The 16,548-nt window shown below is 44.4% G+C and overlaps 2 long non-coding RNA genes across 2 annotated transcripts in view; both read right to left on the bottom strand.

Annotated features, from left to right (window-relative positions):
* LOC309624857 overlaps positions 1-1,910 on the bottom strand; it is a 38,793-nt gene extending 36,883 nt beyond the window's left edge. Inside the window, exon 1 of the long non-coding RNA XR_014242171.1 lies at positions 441-1,910. This is a non-coding gene — a long non-coding RNA (uncharacterized lncRNA). The remainder of the gene's footprint in view (positions 1-440) is intronic.
* A 94-nt stretch (positions 1,911-2,004) lies between these two features.
* LOC309624856 overlaps positions 2,005-16,548 on the bottom strand; it is a 103,061-nt gene continuing 88,517 nt past the window's right edge. The window contains exon 4 of the long non-coding RNA XR_014242170.1: positions 2,005-3,772. This is a non-coding gene — a long non-coding RNA (uncharacterized lncRNA). The remainder of the gene's footprint in view (positions 3,773-16,548) is intronic.

Raw genomic sequence — 16,548 nt, 5'->3', positions numbered from 1 at the left:
CTAGCAGACACTTGTCACTTGGCATTGCTAATAGCTTCTCACATGTCCTTCCCACGGGACACCAAGTTTCCGAGCTTCTCCATGGAGAGAGGTCTGAATCACACTCGGAGAGAAGCTCTTGGTCATAGACTCACACAATTTGGTGTTCCCAACGCCTGGTGAATGCTCAGGAGATGTGGTTCAATCAATGAACACCTGATTCAAGAACAGGGTCTAAACTTCTGGGAAAATGGGCCTGTAGTTTACAGGGACCTCAGGATTTTATTCTGGGTGTAGGGAAGAACAGATGCCTGGAGAGACTGGCCAGATGCCATGAAGCTCAGGACTCTAAACATGTGCAATTCTCAGAGAAGTGCCAAACTCGGGTGCCTCTAGGCAACCCCGGCCCACCCTGCCATGGCCACTTCTTCTCCTGCGTCCCCAGTCTTGCAATAACTCACCGTCGTCTTGTCTGTGAGCCAAGGTCTCTCCCTTTGTTCCAGTCCTGGAAATCCCTCCACCTCTTCTAGGAAGCCTCTCTTGCTGAAATGGGATGGGGGAGACAATGTGAGCTTTCCCAAAGCTCCAAAGTGAAAGAGCCTTCCCCTCCCTGGCGTTTCAGATTAACTGGCAGAGGGAGTGCAGGGAAACCCAGAAGAGGCCAGGTTTTGCCTCTTAGCCCCATTACAGCAGCTGATTCCCTTAACTCTTCATTAGGATCACCTGGGCCATTTGTTAAATATACTGCTTCTCGGATCCCTTCTGGACCTGCTGAATCAGAATCTTCAGGGCAGTGGCCTGGAACCTCTATTTTTCACAAGTACCTTGGGTATTTTTGTTTTTTAAACATCAGACAAGTTAGAAAAACACTGTGTTAGAGTTTAGGTGCCAAACAGATAAATAAGCTTCTGTGAACTCATTATGTGAAAGTGCTATGTATTAATCATCTTCGCAGTGAAAATTTGTTGAGCACTTATTATGTGCTTGGCACGATTTTAAGCCATTTACATATATTAACACATTTATTCTCTATAACAACCCGGTGAGGTAAGTACTATTATTATCATCACTTAACAGATGAGGAAACTGAAGCACAGAGAAGTGAAGTAACTTACCCAGGGTCACCCAGCTGGGAAGTAGAGAGCCGGGATTAAAATCTAAGCAGACTGGATCCCGAGTTTATGCTCTTAACCTATGACACACAGAAGATTAGCATAACTAGAGCAGAGGCATGCTGCTACATGCTGCAGACGATGAGCAAACATTCACTGAAAGGAGAAATTGGAAACAGACATAATGGAATGTTTGATTTATTACCCTTTCCACTCAGAGACTGCCAGTTCCCTGCCATCAATAACTTGTTCAGTTTTACAACATCCCAGGGGAGCAGCCCTGGAGTCAGCAGTGCTCTTTTGATTCTGCAGTTGAAGAAATCAGGCCAAGGAGGACCAATAGGCAGACTTCCACGGGGACACCCACCTCCATCCAGCTGATGGCTGGGGAGTCTACCATCTAACACCCTGCATCCACAGGCAGGGTTTCGTCTGTGGGTCCTTTTTCCCATTACACCATCGACTTAAGGCCACAGGGATCTAGTGCAATAAATACTTATGGAAATATGTAAATCAGATAACAGTAGTGACAACCAACCAATAGGATGACAGTCCTAAAGCTGGCTTCTGTCACCGTAACATCTCACTCTCTGGCATCAGGTAAGCTGGACTGTATCGCTTTGGGACCTTTGGTCAGTGTCCCCATCCACCTCCTCTCATGGCCCCTGGTAATCCAGATGAATTCCAGAACATGTTCCAGTTGCTGCAGGCTGGGGGAATCACCCCCGCCCTAGGAAAGCATCAAGGTCTTGGGGGCAGGGCAGGCTCAGCTTCACAAAGGCCCATAATACCACGTGTCTGGGCAGAGACTGCAGGACTTCTCTTCCTTCTCTGGGTCACTGAGAAAATGCCCGAGGGGAGGTGAGAAGTGGGGAGGGCGGGGGGGGGAAATGAGCTCCCCAGCTGGGTTGGCACCTGCTCTGCTCCAGGCCGCGGCCTCTGTTGGGCTGTGTACCTGGAGCCATTCTGGCCATGAGCAAGCAGCAGGATATGAGTCTCTTCTAACTCCCCTGAGATATCTGAGGCAGGGGTGGGGAGAGAGAAGGTAGTCTCACCAGTGAGAGCTGACCTACCTTTGTACACCAGGCCCGGCCCTATAATTCAACCCAGCAGATGGCTGCCTCTGTGGTGCGACTGAACAGAAACCCGAAGGCCCACTGCACCTTGGCTCTCTCTGTGTCTCATTTGTCACCGTTATGACCATTAAGTCCTCCCTGAGAAGGCCCCTTTTAAATGCATCTTTAGGATCCGAGAGTGAAGCCTTTGGTGGTGATGAACCCAGGAGCACATCTCAGCCCCCATGTTAGGTAGCTGGGATGGAGCAGATGTGGGTGCTCAGAATGGGACCAGCAGAAAGGAGCTGCAGGGATACAGGAGGAAGGCAGGGGAAAGAGAAGTAAAGAAGCAGAATTAGAACTTCACAACTGTGTCCCTATACTGCCCCAATCTTTCTATCAGAACACTGGTTTATAACGCTGGTTGCACATTAGAATCAAGCGGGACACTTAAACGTACCCACGACCACCCCCTCCCACCAAAACCCAGCTTCTGACTTCAGTGGTCCAGGGCACACCTGGCAACAGTATTTTTTATGGCTCCCCAGGAGGTTCAGAGGTAAGCCAGGGGTGCCCCCCGCGCCCCCCGCCCCACCTGGAGGGTGTCTGCCGGCCTCACACTCTGGCTGCTGCACCATTTACTCCTAGGCTAAATGTGGGCCCAGCTTCAGTCTGCGGAAAAAAGCAATTTCTTCAGCTCTCTCGCTAATTGCTGAGCTAAAGACCTCCGCATGGGGAGAATCTGCAGCCCTAAAGTTCTGTGAATCTAGCCTATGAGCTCCAGGACGGCAGGGACCACACCTGCCTTGTTTTCCTGGGACCTCAACACCTCTTAAGAATGGCTGTTTGTTATCAGAGTGCTAGGACAACTACTCATGTATTCCTGAAATCTTTTGATTTGGGAAAGCTCATTGCTTCAAGTGATCCTTAACCTCCTCAACAGAAAAATGGGTTTAGCAACAATGAAGTTTACCTCACAGTGTCGTGAAGATCGAGTTGGGTTGGTATGTGAAAGAGCTTTGGAAAGTCTGATTCAGCTGCAAATTGTTTCATTGCCTCCTTGCTCTACCACATGAGCTCCTATTCATCCTTTAAAACCCCTTTCAAATGTCACTGCTCTGTGAATTCTTCAGAAGATTAACCACACACCATACACATAACTCTATAAGGCACTTATCACTTTCTATTCAGTGTGATGTTAGTCAATGGCTACTGAGCTCTTCCTATGCCAGGCACTGGGCAAAAGGTTCGCTGCAATGATTTGATACTTGTTCATCCCCAGCACAAGAATCAGAGCTGCCGAAGGGTGGAGGCCATACGGTAAATCTATCTATCTCCCGCAACATTTAGAAGGGTTTTGCTTCTGGGAACTTTTTAGCAAATAAGATTATGTGTTTCTCAGTCTTGAGTATCTCTTGGGTATTTATAGAAAAAGTGGGATTTTGGAGTTGGGAGGAGAAGAGAGAGCAAAGGGGATGGTGAGTGGGAACAGACGGTTTCAGGATGCAGGGCAAGGGATGGAGGAAAAGTCACCTGGGCCACATAAGGTCACTTGAGCTGAAGAGTCAGGCTGCTTTGGAGTGAAGACATCACTGGCGGAGGGCCAAGGCCATGTAGTCCCGTGAACTGAGGAGAAGATCAAGGAAGAGCCAGTCAAGCTTGGAGGGAAGGTTAAATAAAGACAACCCTGAACTGGATCCATCTGAAGGTTGAGTTTTCCTGCATCCTTGAGATCCCAAAGGGACCCAGTGGAGTGAGACAATGTCTCAGAATCATGAAACTGAAAGGCATCAACTTTAATTGGAAGAAACAATAAGTATCTTATTGTGTAGGGTAGCAGCAACAGAGTTTAATTGATTATAAGCCTTTGATTAGAACTTTTGATGGAAGAGGTGTCCAGCGAAACCAGTGTCAACACTGACAAAGACAGTTTCCAAAGTGCATGCCTCAGACATGAGCTCTGCAAGATGTTAATAGGAATTATGTCAGATACAGACTCGTATGGTCAATCAGTTTGGGAAATGCTGGGTTATGCGAATTTAAACCCAAGTTTCTCTCTTTTTTCTCTTTTTAACCCCAGCTTGTCTCAGAATCTTAAAACGGGAATATACCTTGTGAATCTCCAAGAGGGATATGTTGTATTTTCTAAATTAGTTTTAACACAGGACTTCCCTTCTCTTCCTTTTTTCTGTAGCACAACTCATAGCAATAGTGTTCCATAGAACAGACTTTGGGACATGCTGCTGTAAACTAATCTCACTTGTGCATATGGCAGCTGTACAAATCTTAAATAGAACATCAATGAATCAAATTCAAGAGTACGTTTAAAAATTTCTCCAGGAAAAAGTAGGTGTGATCCTAGAAATATAAAGATATTTTAGTAGTAGGAAATTATAAGGGTAATTTCTAATATTAACAAGTAAAATAAGAAAAATATGATAATCTCAACAGATTATGAAAATATATCTGAGAAGTTTCAATATCTAATCTCGATTTAAAAGACTAAAAACTAAGATTAGAAAAACAGTTCCTTAATGGATTGAAAGAATCCATAGTAAATTAAGAAAAATCACTGATTTTACTGATATTATTTAACATGGTTCTTAAAGTTGTACAGTGACTCACAAAATTATACATATGAAGGAGAAAATAAAATTATTATTTGCAGATGGTATAATTATCTTCCTGGGAAAAGGAGGGAATCAATTGATAAAGTATTAGAATTATTTAGAGAGTAAGAGTTAGATGCAGGATAAGTTTTCCAAGTCAATAATTCAAATCAGAAGCATGTAAAGAAAAAAGATCCCAATTTCCAACAAAAAGTTAAAAATATTAAGAAACCTCAAAAAGAACATGTAGGACCCATCTGAAGGAAATCTTTTCACTTTATTGAAAGATATTAAAGAAGATCTAGGTCTGACATACAATATTTCTGGATGGAAAATTCGAATATTGTAAAAATGCCAATTTTACCCAATTAATTTATAAGTGCAATAAACTTGCAACCCAAGAAGCAATGGCTTATTTATCACAATGAATCTAAAATTCTCCAGGGGACTTCCCTGGTGGTACCGTGGTTAAGAATACACCTGTCAATGCAGGGGACACGGGTACAATCCTGGTCTGGGAAGATCCCACATACCGCGGAGCAACTAGGTCCGTGCACCACAACTACTGAGCCTGCGCTCTAGAGCCCACGAGCCACAACAACCAAGCCTCTGTGCCACAACAACTGAAGCCCGCGCTCTAGAGCCCACGAGCCACAACAACCAAGCCTCTGTGCCACAACTACTGAAGCCCGCGTGCTTAGAGCCCGTGCTCCGCAACGAGAAGCCACCCAATGAGAAGCCCACGCACCGCAACGAAGAGTAGCCCCTGCTCACTGCAACTAGAGAAAAGCCCGTGTGCAGCAACAAAGAGTAGAAGCCCACGTGCAGCAACGAAGACCCAATGCAGCCAAAAATTTAAAAAAAATAAATAAATTTAAAATTCACCAGGAAAAAGAGTTGAGAATAATTTTTTAAATGTTGAAAAAAAGTGATGATGGAGAATTCAAGCCATCAGGGATTAAAGTCGATTCTAAAACAATAATGTCAGCACTGTGGTATTGAGGGAGAACTGGCAGTCACAGCAATGAAACAAGATAGCCTTGAAACAGACCCTAGAATGTATATATGTGTGATATATCCATGCATGCACATATGCATATACATTAAGACAAAGAACTGGAAGGGAATATATTAAAGAGTTAATGGAGGTTTGTCTGGGTGGTTGGATTACAGGTTTTGACTTTCTTCTTTATATTTTTTGTACTTTTCAAATTTTCTGTGATGTACATGTGCCAATTATCTAATCATAAAACAATAAACCTTGTGTGTGTGTGGGGTGTGTGTGTGTGTGGGTGTGTGTGTGTGGGGGTGTGTGTGTGTGGGGGGTGTGTGTGTGTGTGTGGTGTGTGTGTGGTGTGTGTGTATGTGGTGTGTGTGTGTCTAGGGTGTGTGTGTTTGGGGGGGGTGTGTGTGTATGCACACGCATGCACACAGGTGGACAGTGCATGCTTAAAGAATGCACTCTCTTCAATATGGAAATCCCCTGGGACAGAGTCCCCTTTTTGCTGCCATGCCCAAATCTCTGTCTTTCTGGTGTGAGCAGCTTTGAGTGAGGAGGGGGTGGGAATGAGGGGCAGGGGTGAGGATGACAGGGCCTCTGAAGGGAGGAAAGGGTGCAGAGCAGAGAGCCAGCAGGGGTGGTGGGGATGAAAGCTGCCAGCTTCGCAGTTTTGCTCTAAGCCAAGAATTATGAAGTCAAGAAAACGACAGAAAGTAGAGACCTATTTCCCTTGGCAGAGGAGCTTTGCTCTGAGGTTGTAACAGTGCCCTGAGAGTTAAGTGATGGTGAGTGGAGAAAGAGATCTTGACTTGATCTGCAAAAATTGCGCCCCAGGATTTCAATAAAGGCCCCAACTGCCAATATTTAGTGGGATATTTGTAGAAAAGTTGGCCCTAAACCTGGGTGGGTGCTAGAGTTGCTGGTAAGTACCCGGGGTCACCTGCGGCTTTCTGACTGAGGAATTGCTCCAAGAGCCATCAATGGGGATGGAGAGATACTATAGAGACCCTTCTTACTATGGCAGCTGCTCAAAGGACCACCCTCCATCTGCCCGGGAATGGCATGCTATGCTGAGGTGGGGCAGCTGTGGAAGCAGATGGACCTGCCTTCAAAAGTCCTGCCTTATCCACTTGCTGGGTGACCTCGTGCAAGTTCCTGAAACTTTGCTGGCTGCAATGTCTTCCTCTGTGGAATAGAGTCAGTCACCCCTATTTCCCTTTACCTCCCAACTGGGACTTTCTGAAACACTAGTTAGGAATTCAAATTTGGGTCAGAGGGAAAGGAAGAAGAAAAATGAAAAGCCTAAGTAGCATTTGAGCAAAATTTCTCTCTGTGACCCCAAACAGACTTTGTTAAGTGCTGTAATTTCTGGAATGGCAGCCCTGGAGGTGGTGGCCAGGCAGTCATTTGAGGGTGGGAGTAGGTAACAAGAGAACACTTGGGACACTGCTTCGGGATCACATGACACTGGGCTATGCTGCCCTTTGGTTAGAGAACCACAGGCTTTCAGAATTGGTGGGGGAGGTCTCAGTCTAACAGCAAGAGAGGAGGAGCTCAATAATTGGCAGCCAAGGTCATGCACTGAGTTAACGTAGATGCTCAGATGAGGCCCCAGCATCGGTCTCTTTCCTTGTCCACCCCGTGTGCCTTTGGTCTGAGAAAAATCACGTAAAGATGCTGTCATCACAGTGTGGCTTCCTGTTCCTTTCTCTTGGTTGCTTGGGACTATTATTTCAAGTGCCAAAGGAAACATTCATGAGAACTTTGAATCTTCCTTGATTTTAATGTTCTTCTGAAACACAGTTTCAGGGAAATGCCTAAGTCAAGATGGCTTTGTAGGACGATCCTTTCAGGACCTTCTGTTCTCAAATGCTGAGTAAAGACAGACTAGAAATAAGAGAAAACCAAAAAGGCACAGGAACACGTAGATGTAAAACATCCCAGTGTTCAATGAACAGCACAGGACACATATATACACACTACTATATATAAAATAGGTAACCAACAGGGACCTACTGTTACAGCACAGGGAACTACATTCAGTATCTTGTAATAACCTATAATGGAAAAGAATCTGAAAAGGAATCTATCTATCTATCTATCTATATATCTGAATCAATTTGCCGTACACTTGAAAGTAACACCACAACACTGTAAATCAACTATACTTCAATAAGGAAAAAAAAAAAAAAAAAAACCCAGCACAGGACACAAACCTGCGAGTGGGGGTAGGTGAGGCTGGGGCACGGGTTTCTGGGTCTGGGAGCAGAAGAGGAAAACTGGCCATTTTGGCTCCTTTTGACATAATGGGGAGTAAAAGCACCCCAAGTCAGGTAGGGACAAAGCCAGTCCCCCTATGTGGGAACAAAGAGCACCCCCCTACCTGTGAAATGAGACTGAAGGAAAGCAGTGGCCATGGCCTGGGCGGCCACCTGCCGGAAGCTGCAGTCCAAGGGAGGGAGAAGGAAGCAGACCTGGCCAGGTGGGCAGGTCAAGGGCAATGCCAGCACCTTGCCAGAGTCTCTGCCCCCGAGTGAAGCCAGAACCATCAGTAGTAGACTTGGTCATTAACTGGGGTTGCTGGGTCAGAGCGGAGGCAACACCACGGCGAGAGAGAGGGGCGAACAGAGAGGGAGGAAGAACGCACAGTGAAACACAGCAAGCTCCAACTCCAGAGCCACCTGCAAACCTCAATTCCAAACCAGGAGGCAAGGGGATGCCAGGAAAGATGGTCACCAAAATCAGCAAACAGGAGAAGTGTTTCAAAGGGATATAAGGAGAAAGAAAGTTGAAAACCCAAGACATTTGTAAAACAAAAAGCAGGCAGATAGGAGGCAAGACCAGCTGGGTATGAAGAAAAACCAGCTACAAATTCTGCTAATGAAAATGTAGTTATTGATAAACTCAATAATTACTGTCAAGTTTAGTTGGGTACAGTTGAAGAAAGAATAAGACAGAAGAGAGCACCGAGAACCTCTCCCAGGGTGCCACGAAATATTTTTTTTTATTAAGATTTTATTTTTTTAAATAAATTTATTTATTCTATTTATTTTTGGCTGCATTGGGTCTTCGTTGCTGTGCATGGGCTTTCTCTAGTTGCGGCAAGAGGGGGCTACCTCTTTGTTGCGGTGCCCAGGCTTCTCATTGCTGTGTCTTCTCTTGTTGCGGAGCACGGGCTCTAGGCGTGTGGGCTTCAGTAGTTGTGGCACATGGGCTCAGTAGTTGTGGCACGCAGGCTTCAGTAGTTGTGGCTCGTGGGCTCTAGAGTGCAGGCTCAGTAGTTGTGGTGCATGGACTTAGTTGCTCTGTGGCATGTGGGATCTTCCCAGACCAGGGATTGTACCCGTGTCCCCTGCATTGGCAGGCGGATTCTTAACCACTGCGCCACCAGGGAAGTCCCCACAAAACATTTTTAAAATGGGAAAGAGAATGTCTGAGATGTGTAGGCTTAAATGAGAGATGCTAATATACATACACTTGGATAGGAGTTCCAGAAGATGAGAACGGAGGGAATGGAGAAGAATTATTTGAGGAGATCATGGCTGAGAGTTTTCCAGATTTCAAATAAACACATATTGAGCAACACAACGCAGGGCTCCACCAGGTGGGCCTGCGGGGAAGCTCACCTCTTCCTTCAGTGGATGTTGTTACAGGCACTATCTCATCTAATGCTCACAGCCACCTTCTGGGACAGATGTGACAATTCCTGTTTTCAGATGAGGAACCTGGGAGACCCAAGGGTGGGCAGGCTTGCCTGATGATGTAATTTGGTCACAAGTGGTGGAGCTGATCTCAGGCAGAAATCTCCAAGTTGAGATAGGGTAACCAGCTTGTCTTGGTGTGCCGAGGACCGTCCTGGTTTTAGCACAGAAGGTGCCATGTGTAATGGAGCCCTTCAGTCCCAGGCAAACTAGGATAGTTGCTCACCCTAGGTGAAGTGCATGGACTTTGGAATTTGATAGACCTCAGTATGAGTTCCATTTCTACACTTCCTGACTGTGTGTCCCTGGGCAAATTATTTAACCACTCTAAACCTCAATGTATTATCTGTAAAATGGTAATAATAGAGCCAACGTGCAGATTAAATGGTGATTCACTTACAGCTCTTAGTCCTATACCTGGCACCTGGCAGGCACCCAATGAATGGTAGCTGCTGTTATGTATATCATTATGTGGACAAAAATGTTGCCTGCCATTCCAGTAAACAAGGAAAGTTGCCCGCCATTTGCCACTGCAATCAGCCCTGATGGTGCACCCTGAGGGGAATTCAGGATGGAGAAAAACAGGATACTGGCCCTAGATAGTTAGGATGCGTATCAAAGGAATAATTTCAGAGAGCCCAGACTCTTGCATCTTCCCACACATAGAAAAGCATTAAAATCATTAACTTGAGATATTTGTTTTTGTCATTAGAAGTAATCTTTGGCTGTTCGACTACATCAAAAACTCCTACGTATCCTGGTTCCTCCCTTACCTCTTTGGAACAGTTTCTCAGCGCTAACTGAGAGGCTGATTCCCAGGCTATAGTCCTCGGTAAGGTCTCCGAATAAAACAGAATTCTCAGCTTTCAGGTTGTGTGTTTTTCTTCAGTTGACAATTACTGCACAATTTGTATGTTTCCCACTATGATGCTCCACCTGTATAGAGCAGGCCCAGCGCCCAGAGGCCTTGGATGCCAGGATTAAGGGTATGGATGTCATGTTTTAGGCCAGCAGTCCTAAAATCTAACTGTACATCAGAATCAGCTGGGAGCTTTGTTTAAGACCTAGATACCTAGGACACATCGTCAAAAATTCTGATTCAGCATGTCGGGAGGAGGGCCTGCTGGTTCACAGTAAGAAATCTCTGAAAATTGTTTATATACCACTGAAACTTTAGAAAACATTATAATCAGTGTGTTGGCCAGTTTTGCTGTCTATGAATGCTTTGAGTTGTGACAGGCCTTAGCTGCGGTCAGATAGGCAAAGTTAACTCAAGGTTAAGCCCTCTCTTAGCCAGGACAGGAGAAAAGGCCATTGTTTTGTTTTGTTTTGTTTTTGTCTTTGTTTTGTTTTGTTTCTTGAAGCTTGAGCTTGCAGAGGGTGAAACTATGAAGCAGCTTGTTGAGGCCCCCAAAGATTTCTAATGAGCAGGGCAAATGCATGATTCTTGTTCCTCTGTCCCAGGGCTGTGCTTCCCAGACCACACTCCTGGCAGCTGTCCCAGGCTCCCACCTCTGCAGAGGAAGGCATTCCCTCCCCATGACCTCATCAGAATGCATCCCCCCCCTCAGGCCTCCTCACCACCAATTCTTCATCAACACAGGCCCCTCCTGCAAACAGAGTGGGCACGGTACAGTCTGTGTTCTTTAACCCTGAATCAAGATGGGGACCTGCTCTGGGGCGTGAATCATCCTCAGAAACAGTCTGGCTTAGAGCAGGTTTCTTAAATGTTTGGAGATTGCAAAACAGCAAACAATATACTTTTATGCAGAATATCTGTGAACATTTTCTTAAAGCAAATTAGCAGACCAAAAAGCAAAATAATTCCTATTTCCACCCCTTGCCCTTCAAACTGACATAAACAAAAAGGAAATCATTAAATCAGACCTCACGTCAATGAAGAGATAGTGCCTTATCTTGTTTTACCAAGAGGACTTACATAACTTTGAATAATTTCTTCTCTCATGGCACACCGGGCATTGTTCAGGGAATGAACATCCTGCTAAATGATAGTTTAGAAATGCTGTATAAGTGAGAAAACTCCAAACTGGGAGGTAGAGAGATGTGGGTTTGTCACCAATGGGTCCAATGACCTTTGGCAAAGGCCATCTCTCTCTGGGTCAAGGTTCCTCCTCCATGAGAGGGGGTGGGGTGGAGTGGGAGGTGACTAAGGTAGGTGTAGGTGGGATTAGTTTAGAGCTGCGTTGTCCAGTGCAGTAGCCACTAGTCACAGGTGGCTATTTAAATGTAAATTAACTAAAATTAAATAGAACTAAAAATTCAAAATTTCAGTTGCACCAGCCACATTTCAAGTGTTCAAAAGCCATGTGAGGCTAGTGGTCACCATACTGGACAGTGCAGATAAAATATTTCCATCTTTGCACAAAGTTGTATTTGCAGCACTGGCCTAGATTGGAAAGTATGCAATTCCATTCTACCACTTTCTTCATGTGGTGCCCCTGACAGACATTGCTAATTGATCACAGTATTCTTTCCCTCTGCATTCTGATGTGTCTTCATTATCTTTCTCAGAGATCCTGGGATATGGTGTGAGACAAATTTTGTGCTTCCAGGGACTAGATCTGAGTTCTTAACCTTTTTTGTCCTGTGGCCCCTTTGGCAGTCTAATGAAATCTATGGAGTCCCCTCTCAGTAGAATGTTGTTAAATGCATGAGACAAAATACCAAGGATTACAGAAGAAACCAACTATGTTGATATAGCTTTCAATATAATTGAAAAAAAGAATAAATACTTGACATAGTAATAGATATGCTTCTTTACTAATGCATCAAATGAGATCTGGTGGCAAGTAAGTTTTTACTTATAATGTTATCATTTTGCTATAGTTTTGAAGTAATGTTGAAAATAAAAGATTATTTTGAGATTTTTGCAATATCTATAATGAGATATAAAAAATGAGTACGATTTCTTTGGTGAAAAAGTCATAGATAGTGCCAACACTACTGTGGGGTGTTACCTTTATTTGTAATTCCAGAAAATGCTAAATTTCAGTTAGTAATGAAAATAAAGATTTAAACCTTTTTCATCCAAATGTGTGGACTCATTGAATTCTATCCACAGATCCCTTAGAATTCCATGGACCCTGCTGAGGAGTCCCTGAACTAGGTGATCTGTGATGTCCCTTCCAGATTTGCCATTTTGTGGCCACATAAAATAAATTTCTCCAATTTGTTCATGCATTTATGGAGGGTCAGTGTGTCAAGACTGCAGTCCTTAATCATGATCCCCCTTCTTCGAGAACATTCCATGTAGTTGGGAAGACAAGGTGTGGGGTGATGGGGAGGTCTGTTAGGAATGGGGAGGAGAGGGGAGCGGGGAATGAAGAAGGGGATCAGGGGAATAATGGAGAAATCTCTGTCACCTCTGTCACTTCCTGTGGTGAAGATAGGAGGACAGGGGTTAATTGTCACTGCTGACTGCAGCTGACCACAAAGTCATTCCCTCCACGAAGAACGCAAAATTAATACCATGAACTCAACGTGTGAAGCTAGAAAACCAAATGGTTAGCATCTGGAGATGACACCCCCTCATCTTAGTGTCCTCCTCCCCAAAGGCCTTTTATGTCATGACCTTCAGTACTTTTTGGACAGTTTTATGTCTTTTTCAAAACAAATGGAATGACCATTAGTGAAAAAGGAGTTTCTACAAACACCAGTGACAGTGAGGGGATAACTATTTATAGCCTGGGCTCTGAAACCAACATATTCTCATTTCTTACAGTGCCCAGAGCCAGATCTATGCCAGTGAAAATTAATCTACACAAGAATTTCTTTTCAGTTTATAAGAAACATGTGCCTGCTACTTTCTTCTGGGAATTCTGACAGATCACAAATTCAGTCAAACTTACAAAAATTAGCTGGCTGCAGCAGAAATACCCAAATCAAACTTGATTTCCCATTAATCAACATTTCATGATCTTGGAGCCGAGCGGGAAATCTATCTACAGTCTCTCCTCTGGCAGAATACGCTCCCATACCAGCCAAGGAAAGTTCCTCTCTTTCTCTGACAGGGAATGCATTATTTCATTCCTTCAGCCTTTTGTCATTCATTTACCGATTCATTCATTCTTTCATTTTGCAAATAAGTACTTTTAGTTACTGTGTTTTCAGCCCAGGATTAGACATTTACAGGGATGAGAACTAACATTTATTGGGCACCTTCTGTGTGCCGGGTACAATAGGATACCTTTTCTCATCTGTTGCCATCTTTAATTCTCACAACCACCCTAAATTGTTGGAATTATTATCCAGTCCTGGATAGGAAGACCTCGAGGCTCAGAGAAGTAAAATAATTAACTAGTTAATTAATCAGCTATTAATAAGTAATTTCCTACTTAAGTAATTCCCTAGAAAGGAAAAAAAAAGTATGAGTCTGATTCTCCAGGGGTTTAAATCCAGATGGGGAGACAGTATTGATACAGCTACAGTTAGAACTATTGATATGAGAAATAATAAAATAGCAATGCAAGATACATTGATTACGTTTTGAAATGAGAGAAGAGATAAGAAAGGTATAGGGATCACTGTGGTCTGGGATGGTCAGTGAAGGTAGGCTTACATCAAAGGATGGGGAAGACGAGGCTATTGGGGAGGGGATGAAAGAAGCCATTCCAGGTAGCGGGGTGGTGGTGAGCAAAGGTCCAGAATCAGAAATCAAATGTAGTTTGGAGGTGGGGTGGAGCACGCCATGAGGGTAGAGACCTGTTACAGTGAGGATATTTCTTAGCACGGTGCCTTATGTGTACTAGATAAATACTTGATGAAGGAACAACCAGATGCATAAGAGAATGGAAGAGTGTGTGGCTGGGAACGAGGCTGGCTAGATGTGGTCAGCCTGGGTTACAGAGGGCTTTGTCAGGCTGAGGAATGGTGTGTCCACTCCTGGGAACACAGTGAAATCCATTCCCCTGGAATCTAGACCACACAGGACTTTGGAGAGAGATTTGGTCTGGATAGAAGGGGATCAGATGCTTTTTCCTGATTCTTTATTTGTAAAGCATACCTTAGAGGCAAATATATTAACATCATGAAATCAAAATGCAATCTAACAAAGAGCTCAGGTAACCAAAAAAAAAACTTTTTTTAAGTATAATCATGTACAAGAAACCTAAACATCCCATGACAGAAGAGTGGTTAAGTAAATGATGAGGCAAGACTGGAGACAGGATGACCAGTTAAGAGCTGCTGAGAGCTGACAGTAAGGGATGGAGAAAAGTGAATGGATTCTAGAGATATATTGGAGGTAGAATCCCCAGGACGTGGTGACCGATGAATGTGAGAGATGGAGAGAGTGGTGTCAGGGATAATTAATGCCTGTGTTTCTGGCTTGGGCAACTGAGTGGATAAAGGTGCTATTTACTGAGATGGGAGGACACTGGAGGAGCCGGTGGAAATGATAAATTCAGTTTTCAACACGTTGAGCTTGAGACATGACCAAAGATACTCATCACACAGTTGTTTATATAGGTCTGAAGCTCAGGAGAGACGTCCGAGCTAGAGACATAGATTTAAAAAGCACTGGCTTATAGCTGGTAAATGAAGGTGCGGAGATGGACGGGGTTGCCCTGTCAACATGTGTAGAGTGAGAAGTGGTCTAGGACAGAGGCTTGAGGAACCCCAACATTCAAGGGGTGGATAGAAGGATAGGAGCCCAGAGTGGAGACTGATAAGGAGCAGTCAGGGAAGTAAGAGAAAAACCAGGGAAGGGAGATTTGTGGTCAACAGCATCAGATGGCGCTAAGAGGTCAGAAAAGAAAGGGACTTAGTGTCCACTGGATTTAGCAATGAGAAGGTAATGGGTGACTGTGGTAGGGACAATTCCCATGGAATAGTGGGGACTGAAGCCAGTTTAAGTGGCGTGAGGAGCAATCGGGAGGTGAGAAGTTTAGCCAAGCTGTTTAAGAAGCTAGACTGTGGAGGTGATAAGAGATATAAGGTAACAGCTGAAGGGAAACAGAGGATAAGGAAAGGTTGTGTTAGGATGGGACAGACATAAACACCTTTAAATGCTGTTAGGAGAAGAACCAGTGGAAAGGACATGGAAAAGACCTGGAAGGGGCTTCCCTGGTGGCGAAGTGGTTGAGAATCTGCCTGCCAATGCAGGGGACATGGGTTCGAGCCCTGGTCTGGGAAGATCCCACATGCCGCGGAGCAACTAGGCCCGTGAGCCACAACTACTGAGCCTGCGCATCTGGAGCTTGTGCTCCGCAACAAGAGAGGCCGCGATAGTGAGAGGCCCGCTCGCCGCAACTAGAGAAAGCCCTTGCACAGAAACGAAGACCCAACACAGCCAAAAATAAATAAATAAATAAATAAATAATAAAAATAAAGGAATTCCTTTAAAAAAAAAAGAAAAAAAAAAAAAAAAAAAAAAAAAAAAAAAAGGAATTCCTTTAAAAAAAAAAAAAAAAAGATCTGGAAGGACATATGCTGAAATGTTAATAGTGATTATCTGTAGACTCTGGAATCAAGAGACCTCCGAATGTCCAAAAACAGTCCAAATAGTATTCAATGCTGTTTTGGTACTATCTATTTTCTTACTACAGAATTCTCCGAAATGCATCAATTTACACATAGCTTCACTCAAATATGCAGAGATTTGATGGATGGGAATATCCTGCTGCCTGACTATGCTGGAGAGCAGAGGAAGCATTTGCAATGATCAACACTGGTGGTAGCCAGCATCCAACATGACCCCGGATGATCTACATCTCCTGGTAGTCAAGCCTTTGTATGAGCCCTTCCCACACTGAGTCAGGGCTGCCTGTGTGACTAATATATATTGTACAAATGACAATTAGGACCAAGGATAGGTCCTAAAAGGCACTACCACTTCAGCCCTGGTCTCTTATATTGCTCGCTCTGGATGAAGCCAGCTGCTATATCTTAAGGACACTCAGGATGCCCCATAGAAAGGCCCACATGGAGGGAAAAGGCCCCTGGCCAAGAGCTAGCATCAACTCACCGTCATAAGAGTGAGCCACTTTGGATGAGGATCCTCCAGTCCCAGTCAAGCCTTCAGGTACAGCTCCAGCTGACACTGGACGGCAACTTCAGGAGAGACCCTGAGCC

This window comes from Balaenoptera borealis, assembly GCF_965194805.1.
Source record: "Balaenoptera borealis genome assembly, chromosome: 3".
Classification (NCBI taxonomy): Eukaryota; Metazoa; Chordata; class Mammalia; order Artiodactyla; family Balaenopteridae; genus Balaenoptera; species Balaenoptera borealis.
The sequence above is the reverse complement of the archived record's forward strand: the minus strand, read 5'-3'. Positions and strand labels throughout refer to the sequence as shown.